The sequence below is a fragment of the Rhinopithecus roxellana genome, chromosome 14 (genome assembly GCF_007565055.1).
Source record: "Rhinopithecus roxellana isolate Shanxi Qingling chromosome 14, ASM756505v1, whole genome shotgun sequence".
In the NCBI taxonomy this organism is placed as follows: Eukaryota; Metazoa; Chordata; class Mammalia; order Primates; family Cercopithecidae; genus Rhinopithecus; species Rhinopithecus roxellana.
In genome coordinates this window covers 124,213,724-124,223,997 of record NC_044562.1, presented here as the reverse complement: position 1 = coordinate 124,223,997, position 10,274 = coordinate 124,213,724, and the positions used below count along the sequence as shown (strand labels likewise).

The 10,274-nt window shown below is 40.7% G+C and overlaps 1 protein-coding gene across 9 annotated transcripts in view; it reads left to right on the top strand.

Moving 5' to 3' along the window:
• The first annotated feature begins 10 nt into the window (after positions 1-10).
• Positions 11-10,274, top strand: part of R3HDM1 (R3H domain containing 1) — a 213,754-nt gene continuing 203,490 nt past the window's right edge. For 6 of the 9 annotated variants that reach the window (XM_030916132.1, XM_030916129.1, XM_030916131.1 and 3 more), the window contains exon 1: positions 11-181. The gene's annotated coding sequence lies outside the window, so the exon portion shown is untranslated. The remainder of the gene's footprint in view (positions 182-10,274) is intronic. The other 3 variants (XM_010367320.2, XM_010367340.2, XM_010367311.2) reach the window with 1 other exon arrangement.

Below are 10,274 nucleotides of genomic sequence, written 5' to 3'. Positions count from 1 at the left end.
GGGCTAGTGCGTGGTGGGAAGGGGCGGGATTCTGCCAGCCGCGGCTGCCGCTGGAGCCGGTGTCCGGGCTGGTGATGGGGTTAATTCCCTTTCGTAAGACTCTTACTTGCACCCACCCAGCCCCGCCGTCGCCCCGCCGCGCCGCGCTCCAACCACCGCCTCCTCCTCCTCAGTAACGCGGGTAAGAGATGCCCTCCCCTCCCCCGTCCAGCTCCCCGGGAATAACGCGCCTCGCTCCCCTCCCCCGCCCGCCAACCGGTAGCGCTAACGGAGAAGGAGGCAGGCAGGGGAGAGATGCGGTGTGTGAGAAGGTGGCCTTCCCCGCCGCGTCGTCGGCACTCCAGCCAGGGCCTTCCGACGTCCCGCTGCTGCCAGCCCGCCGCTAGGTTGGGTTCCGAGTGAACCAGTCTCGCCTGGCCCGCGGTTGCGGCTGCAGCTGCAGCCACTACCTTGTGCCCACCGCCCCCACTCGGGGGCCATGTGAAAAGCAAACCCCTCGAGGCCTAGCGGAGGAGGCAGGGGAAAGATTCCCGAGTCTCTGCCATGGCTGCTGCTGCTGCCTCCGCGGCTGCTCTTGCAGCCCCAGGGACTCGGGAGCCAGCCACAGCAGGCCTGCCAGGAGCGTGGTGCTGCTCTCTCGGGTGGCTGGCGCCGGTGCCCCGGGCTCCCACGGCCGCATCCCCTGGCCTTGCACCAAGAGAATTTTCAGCCTCGACCGGTTGGTGAAATGTAGGTACATTTTCCCTGTGGTACCAGCAAAAGCACAATGGGAATATTAAAAAGAAAGTTGAATGATTGTCAGTGTCACGGTCCCCCGGGATCACATTTACACACGTTTTGATGACTGAGCCTTAGGCTGCCAACAAATCTTTGTGTATTTTGAAGTTTTTTGGTGTTTTGTTTTGTTTTGTTGTTGTGACTAGGTCCAAAGAGTGCCTCTGTTAAGCTTGTTTTTATAAAGAAACTTAAATTATTGGGACTATCATGCTCCGTGTGTAATTGTCCTGGGATAGTAAGTTGACTAAGTAAAAGGTGAAGAGGTGCTTTCCAAATTAGGATTAGTGGACAGTAAATGGTTTTTCTAATAAAATTTTCTAAATATATGTATCTTCATGATTATGGTTTACCTAATTGTAACTTTAAGAAACCCTTTTTAGCTTAAATGTCACTGATGACAAAAACTTTTAAATGAAAAGATGGTTAAAGTCAAACTGGAAGTCTACCCGTTTATAATATTTGAAACAAGATCTTCTAAGTATTTAGTAGGATACCAGTCTGACAGGAATAATTGGACACCTCTCAATTTCTAAAAATTTGGCATATTTGGCTATTTTTAGGGCATTCTGTTATGATTTCTTCATCACCTTTTGATCGAGTGCTTGTCTTTTCAAATACCACTCTGTTTTTATGCCTGGAAGAATATGTCTTTAAATCATGGATTCTGTAGTATGTAGTAGACATACCTGTGATCAGAGTTAAAATTCTAGGCTCATTTCTGAAGTTTACTTGTTGGCAGAATAAACCTGGGCTCTGAAGAAATATCTGAGTTTTGATCATTTCTTCAGGGTCTGAGAAGACTATGGTGGCTTAATGGTCTTCTATATTCCATAGCTAGTACACCTGGATACAGGATTGACATAGATACGTTCGGGTCCTGGAGGAAATTTGGGTATCTATTAAGAAATGAAAATTACCAGCCATATAGTAGTCACCTGTAGTCCCTGCTACTCAGAAGTATGAGGTGAGAGGATCACTTGAGCCCAGGAGTTCAAGGCCAGTCTAGGCAGTATAGCAGAACATCGTCTCAAAAAAATAAATAAATATATAGCCTTAGAAGGTAAGTCCCATGAGATCCCCACAAAGTTCCTGTAACGTATATTGCCAGCTGCCAGCATAGTATTTTCCAAAACTTAAGAGTTAATTGATAAATTATAAAATTGATACTTTCAGATCTTGAGTGATTTATATAGAGAAAAGCTGTTGAAAATTTAGTAGTCGTCTACATTTTCTTCCTGGCTGTTGGATCCCTCCATGAACCTCAGTTCGGTTTCCTCATCTGTAAAATGAGGATGATAATGCTTAACTTAGGAAGTTATGAAAATTAGAGATAAATATATAATAACGGCCAGGCGCAGTGGCTCACACCTGTAATCCTAGCACTTTGGGAGACTGAGGAAGGCGGATCACCTGAGGTCGGGAGTTGGAGACCAGCCTGACCAACATGGAGAAACCCCGTCTCTACTAAAAATACAAAAAATTACTTGCGTGTGGTGGTGGGCACCTGTAATCTCAGCTACTCGGGAGGCTGAGGCAGGAGAATCGCTTAACGAGGGAGGCAGTGGTGAGTGGAGATCAGGCCATTGAACTCCAGCCTGGGCAACAAGAATGAAACTCCATCTTAAAAACAAAGAATACAAAAAACTAGCCGGGCGAGGTGGCAGGCGCCTGTAGTCCCAGCTACTCGGGAGGCTGAGGCAGGAGAATGGCGTAAACCCGGGAGGCGGAGCTTGCAGTGAGCTGAGATCCGGCCACTGCACTTCAGCCTGGGTGACAGAGCGAGACTCCGTCTCAATAAAAATAAAAATAAAAAAAAAAAACAAAGAAAACAGAAAATTAGAGATAAAGTATGTAAATCTCCTAACATTGAGCCTGACACAGTTTGTGCAATTAAATATTAAATTTATTATTTTCATGCATATTTAGAGAATGGGTTTGTTGTTCATATGCTGAGGGTGTTGTTGCAGCCTTCGAACACATTCTGTTACTGAAGAGTACCACAGGCATATTAATTTATATAGTGACTTAAGCACAGTTTGCGGCTATTTTTGATTACCTTATGGAAGTTTTTTTGACTTTGAATTAAAATGCAAGTGTCTGTGGAGTATGTTTCAAATGGATTATTGGGAATAATAATTAGTGTACTCCATGTAGTGGTTAACTATTGTAATATCTTTTAAATTTTATTTAGCTGATACATGTTTCAAGCTCTAGTTTATATACATGCTATCCATATTCATTGTGCTACCAGGCGACATTTGAACTATTTAATACAGAGTTAAGATTAAGCAAATCATTTGAAATTGTTATGACCATATGTGACTACAGTTTTGTTGCTGTTTTTTAATTCTCCTTATTTATCAACACTTGAGTGTTCCTTTTCTGTGAAACAACTCGTGAGAGATGCTATTCCTTTCTCTTCCTAGGCATTTCTGAAAATTTACTGAGTCTTCACACATAGTAGTGTTCTTAGAATTTCTATAGTTAAACAAATTTAAGGTTAGCATGAAGATGATTATATTACGAAGTCTTTTCTGACAGGAATGCACAGAGTTCAAAACAAGCTGCACCTTAAGCAAAATAATGAGCTGAGGTATATATGGTGGGCCTCCCAAGTCACTGGACCTCGTACAAATGGGTGCTCCTCCAAGGAGGTGTTACATGATAGTAGCAATAGAAAATAATATAAACTTGAAATGAGCTTTGTCAAATATTATTCAGAAGATGTGCATTGCCATGCATTGCAAGTAATAGGTTTTTTTTTTCTTTCTTTTTTTGAACTGGTACTTTAGTATACCTAATTACATCCATTTGAGTTAGTATTAATTTCTCAGCAATAAAGTAGTGAAAATTGGTAGCAGTTTTGTTTTTCCCATTCTTCGAAAATGTTACAGTGATGAACAAGGCTTGATAGGTTTGTAAAATACTATTGCTATTTGAATTAGAAAATTTCACTATTGACTTTCCATATTCTATTGTAAATAAGTTGAGGAATTAGTGTGTCAAGGAGGCGTAGTAACAAATGGTAATGTAATTTTCAAATAGCTATTGCAGCACTAAACCACAGAATCAATACTCTGTCTTTATAACCACATTTGCCTATCGGGATAATTTATTTCTTATAACTTAAGATAACTAAAATGAAGGGCCAGGCGGGGTGGCTCACGCCTGTAATCCCAGCACTTTGGGAGGCTGAGACAGGCAGATCACAAGGTCAGCAGTTCGAGACCAGCCTAGCCAGTATGGTGAAACCCCATCTCTACTAAAATTACAAAAATTAGTAGGGCGTGTTGGTGGGCGCCTGTAGTCCCAGCTACTTGGGAGGCTGAGTCAGGAGAATCGCTTGAACCTGGGAGGCGGAGGTTGCGGTGAGCCAAGATTGCGCCACTGCACTCCAGCCTGGTGACAGAGCAAGACTTTGTCTCAAAAATAAATAAATAAATAAATACATAAAATGGAATGAGATGGCTATTGTGAAGAGAAGGAAGTCAGTTTTTTCTCTGTATAATTGTAAACTTTAAAAAAAAATCATCTTAAGACTTAATCCTTAAGACTTCCTGTAATGTTTAATAATATGGACATGTGCAAAGAATTAAATCATATAATTAAACAAAATTTTGTCAAGTTAACTTTGCTTCTCAAATAAGGAAGTTATATAATTAAACACATTTGCTTGTACCTAATAAGACATTAGCGTCTCATGAATGTATGTCATTTCCAGAATTTAATTCAATTAGTTATTGGCTGAGGGTTAAAATAGAGATGAAAGTAAATCCTGGCCCAAAGCTAGTTTTGTACCTTATTTTCCAGCAATTTTTTTTTTATATCTAGGTTTTATCTTTAATATTTTGCCTCATCTTACCCATTCTTAGTCTCCATACACACATATTAACTTACATTTCTTTTTCTGAGAATTTTGAAAGCCTATAGTTTATGATCTTTGTTCCCTCTTTGCCTTGTGAATTTTATATTTGTGAGTTTTTTCCAAATTTCTACCTGTCAGCTCACTTCTTTAGGAAAGTTGTAAGGTTTTTGAGCCACCTTATTTCATTTTTTATTTTTTTAAGAGACAGGTTTCACCCTGTCACCCAGACTGGAGTGCAGCGACGGGATCATAGCTTACCACAGCCTTGAACTCTGAGGCTCAAGTGAGCCTCCCATCTTATGCTCCCAAGTAACTAGGACTACAAGCTTGTCACTAGGACTACAGGCACATGGCTAATTTTTTAATTTAGTAGAGACAGGTTCTTACTGTGTTACCCAGGCTGGTCTCCCACCTCCTGGGCTCAAACGATGCTCCTGCCTTGGCCTGCCAAAGTGCTGGAATTACAGGCATAAGCCACTGCACCCAGCCTGTTTCATGAATAGTAGATTGCACAGCATGTTTAAATGATGTTTGCTTTACTAAAGTTTTTATCTACAACTCCCTATAATGACTTCGTCTGACAAAGAAATTAAGTAGAGAAAATAAACTACCTTTGTTTTTATTCTTGACCATTCTCAAGAGGGAATAACTTGATACTGTCTGATCTAAGGATTTAAAATAGTGAATTTGACTTCTTACAACATTAGTTTCATGAATGACAAATATAAATTACTTTTGTGGGTTAGTTGTACAATTAACTTCGCTAACCTGTCCTTTAAGGCAGGGGTCCCCAGCCCTTAGGAACTGGACCACACAGCAGGAGGTGTGTGAGTGGACTGTGAACATCACCACCTGAGCTCTGCCTCCCGTCAGATCAGCGGTGGCATTAGATTCTTATATGATTGCAAACCCTATTGTGAACTGCACATGCAAGGGATCTAGGTGGCGTGCTTCTTATGAGAATCTAATGCCTGATGATCAGAGATAGAACAGTTTCATCCCATAACCATCCTCCTCACCCCCTGCACCATCTGGGGAAAAATTATTTTCCACAAAACAGGTCCCTGGTGCTCTTAGGACAGAAACAAGTTCCATAACTAGAGTAAACTACCACCTTACAGTCTGAGGTAGCTTAACTGTGGATTTACTTTGTTACCTTGCCCCTCAGTGGGGAGAGAAGCTCTGGAATTAAAAAAAAAAAGTCTTACTGTTGTGAAATCAAACTTCTTTGTACATGTATACAACATGTGTACAAAACAATAGCTAAAGTGAGCGTTAGTCTTTTTATTTATTTATTTATTTATTTATTTATTTATTTATTTATTTATTTATTTTTGAGACGAAGTCTCACTCTGTCCCCCAGGCTGGCACAATCTTGGCCTTGGGAGGCAACCTCTGCCTCCCAGGTTCAAGCAATTCTCCTTCCTCAGTCCCCCAAGTAGCTGGGACTACAGTCACAAGCCACCATGCTGGCTATTTTTTGTATTTTTAGTAGAGACGGGGTTTCGCCATATTGGCCAGGGTGGTCTCGAACTCCTGACCTCAAGTGATCTGCCCACCTTGGCCTCCCAAAGTGCTGGGATTACAGGCATGAGCCACCATGCCTACAGCCTAGGCCTTCATTTTAGTAAGCCCCTATTTTATTTAATATTTTATTTTATTTTATGTTATTATTTTATTTTTTTGAGACAGGGTCTTGCTTTGTTGCCCAGGCTGGAGTGCAGTGGTGTGGTCTCAGCTCACTGCAACCTCCTTCTCCTGGGCTCAAGCGATTCTCCTGCCTTAGTCTCCCTAGTAGCTGGGATTATAGGCATGAGCCACTGTGCCCGGTGGGCTCTCATTTTAAAAATGCTCTTGGGAAAGAAGCTTCCTTCATACAGAATTACTGCGTATCTATTTGTTTTTTACTGGGAACAGCCCAAATGTCCTTTGCTGCATGAATTATTGAACTGTGATACATCCATAATGGAATACTACGCTGCCATAAAAAAGGAACAAACTGCAGTCAAACGTTGTTTAACATTAGGGATAGTTCTGAGAAATGTGTCATTAGACAGTTTCGTTGTGCCAACATCATGGAGTGTGCTTACACAAACCTACATGATATATAGCCTTAGAGATACCTAAATTATATGGTATGTATGGCCTGTTGCTCCTGGGCTACAAACCTATACAATATGCTACTATACTAAATACTGTAGGCAATTCTAACACCATGGTTAAGTATCTGTATATCTAAATAAAGACAAGGTACAGTAAAAATAAGGTATAAAATATTTTTAAATAGTATACCTAAGGCACTTACAATGAATGTGGCTTGCAGCACTGGAAATTATTTTAGGTGAGCCAGTGAGTGAATGCAGAGGCCTCTGACATGATCGTACAGTACACCATTGTAGACTTTATAAATGCTGTATACTTGGGTTCCACTAAATTTATAAAATATTTTTCTATCTAAAAAATTAAGTTTGCTGTAACTTTTTACTTTACAAATTTGTTAGAATTTTAAGTTTTGACCCCTTTGTAGTAACACTTAGCTTAAAATAGACATAGTACAACTGTACAAAAATATTTTTTCTTTGTATCCTTGCCCTATAAGCATTTTCTGTTTTACAGTTTTTGGGGATTCGTTTGTTTGTTTGTTTTTGTGAAGGAGTTTTGCTGTCATCACCGTCACCCAGGCTGGAGTGCAGTGGCACGATCTTGGCTCAGTGCAACCTCTGCCTCCTGGATTCAAGCGATTCTCCTGCCTCATCCTCCCAAGTAGCTGGGACTACAGGTGCCCACCACCATGCCCGGCTAATTTTTGTATTTTTGGTAGAGACAGGGTTTCACCATGTTGGCCAGGCTGGTCTTGAACTCCTGACCTGAGGTGATCCATTCACCTCAGCCTCCCAACGTGCTTGGATTACAAACATGAGCCACTGCACCTGGCCTAAAAGTTTTTGTTGTTGTTGTTGTTTTCCTTTAAAATTTTTTGTTAAAAACTAAAATGTAAACACATGCATTAGCCTAGGGCTGTGCATGTGGTCAGGATCATCAATATCATTGTCTTCCATCTTTATATCTTGTCCCGCCGGAAGGTCTTCAAAGACAATTACACACATGAATCTATCATCTTGATGTTAATGTATTTTTCTGGAATACTTCTTGAAGGACCTCCCTGAGCTGTTTGACAGTTAACTTCTAATTTTTTAATATAATTTTTAATACAATTTTTTAAATATGATTTTTAATCTAATTTTTTAAATAGGAGTACACTCTAAAATAATAAGTGTAGTAAATGCATAAATCAGTATCATAGTCATTTATTACCATTATCAAGTATTACGTGCTGTACATATGTATGTGCTATACTTTCATGTAGTCATATGCATATAGCAATGCGGTAGGTTTACACCAGCATCACCATAAACATGTGAGTAATGTGTTACGAAGGCTGTGATAATCCTTAGGTGCTAGGAATTTTTCACCAACATAGTCTTATAGGACCACTGTCATTTATGCAGTCCATTGTTGACTGAAATGTCGTTATGCAGTGCGTGATTGTATTGATACGGCAACTAGAATGGATCCCAAAAGAATTGCAGGCACACCTAGGAGATACTGCGAGTTCAGTTCCAGACAACCATGAAAAAGTGAGTCATATACATTTTTTGGTATCCCAGTGCATTTGAAAGTTAGGTTTACTGGCCGGGCGCGGTGGCTCAAGCCTGTAATCCCAGCACTTTGGGAGGCCGAGGCGGGTGGATCACGAGGTCAGGAGATCGAGACCCTCCTGGCTAACACGGTGAAACCCCGTCTCTACTAAAAATACAAAAAACTAGCCAGGCGCGGTGGCGGGCGCCTGTAGTCCCAGCTACTCGGAGGCTGAGGTGGGAGAATGGCGGGAACCCGGGAGGCGGAGCTTGCAGTGAGCCGAGATCGCGCCACTGCACTCCAGCCTGGGCGACACAGCGAGACTCCGTCTCAAAAAAAAAAAAAAAAAAAAGAAAGTTAGGTTTACTACTGACGTTATCACTTTAAAAAAAAAAAGATTTTTGTATAATTCTGTAGTCTGTTTAAAGTGTGAAGAGCATTGTGTCTAAAAAATGCACATATCTTAATTTTTAAATATTCCTAAAAAATTCTGATAATCATCTGAGCCTTCAGCAGGTTGTAATCTTTTTGCTGGTGGAGAGTCTTGCTTCAGTGTTGGTGGCTGCTGACTGATCAAGATGGTTGTTGCTGAAGGTTGGAGTGACTGTGGCAATATCTGAAAATAAGACAACAGTGACAGCAGTGTCCATGTTGATGGGCACACTTCCTTTCATGAAAGATTTCTCGATAGTATGTGCTGCTGTTGGAAAGCATTTTACCCACCAGTAGAACTTCTTTCAAAATTGTAGTCAGTCCTCTCCAATTTTCCTACTACTTTACAACTAAGTTTGTGTAATATTCTAAATCTTTTGTTGCTATTTCAACAATGCTCACAGAAATAGACTTAACCAGGAGTAGAGTACATCTCAGGAAACCACATTCTTTGCTCATCCATAATCGTGAATAAATGATATCATGAGCAACAATTCAAACACATCTTTAAGCCCCACTTCTGATTCTAGTTATCTTACAATTTCTACCACATCTGTAGTTACTTTACCCATGGTAGTCTTGAACCCCTCCAAGTCATCCATGAAGGTTGAAATCGATTTCCTCCAGACTCTTGTTGATATTTTGTAACTTCACAGATGCCTAGGTGGTCAAAAAATAAAAATTTTTAAACGTTGATATTTTGACCTCCTCCCATGAACCATAAATGTTCTTTTAAGACATGGAGGTCTTGCTCTGTTTCCCAAGTTGGAGTGTAGTGCTGCTGTCATAGCTCATTGTAACCATGAACTTTGGGGCTCTAGCAGTTCTCCCACTTCAGTGCTGGTGCATGCCACCACATCTGTCTATTTTTATTTTTATTTATTTATTTATTTTTGTAGGGACAGGGTCTTGCTCTGTAGCCCAGGCTGGTCTCAAACTCCTGGCCTCAAGCAATCCTGCCTCAGCCTCCCAGTGTTGGGATTACAGGCATGAGCCACCATGCCCATATATGTTGTTAATGGCATCTAGCATGATGAATCCTTTCCAGAAGGTTTTTAGCTTACTTTACCCAGTTGCATCAGAGGAATTACTATCTTTGGCAGCCATGTAGCCTTACATAGTGTATTTCATAAATATGAGACTTAAAAATAGAAATTAATCATTGACACATGGGCTGAAAAATACATGTTGTGTTAGCAGGCAAAAGAACATTCATTTCTTTTTACATCTCCATCAGAGCTCTTGGATGACAAGGTACTTTATCAATGAACAGTAAGTGTTTTAAAATGAGTCTTCTTTTAAAAGGAGTCTTTTAAAAGGAGTCTACTGAGCAGTAGGTGTCAACAGAAGATTTTAAGTATTCATATATAGCATACCTGTTGCAAACAGATGTGCTGTCATCCAGGCTTTGTTTCATTTATAGAGCACAGGCTCTATAAAAGTACACAGGCAGAGTACTTTTAGCATAGTTCTTAATGGCCCTAGGATTTTCAGAATGTTAAATGAGCACTGGCTTCAACTTAAAGTTAAGCATCTCCATCAGCTTCTAACGAGAGTCAAG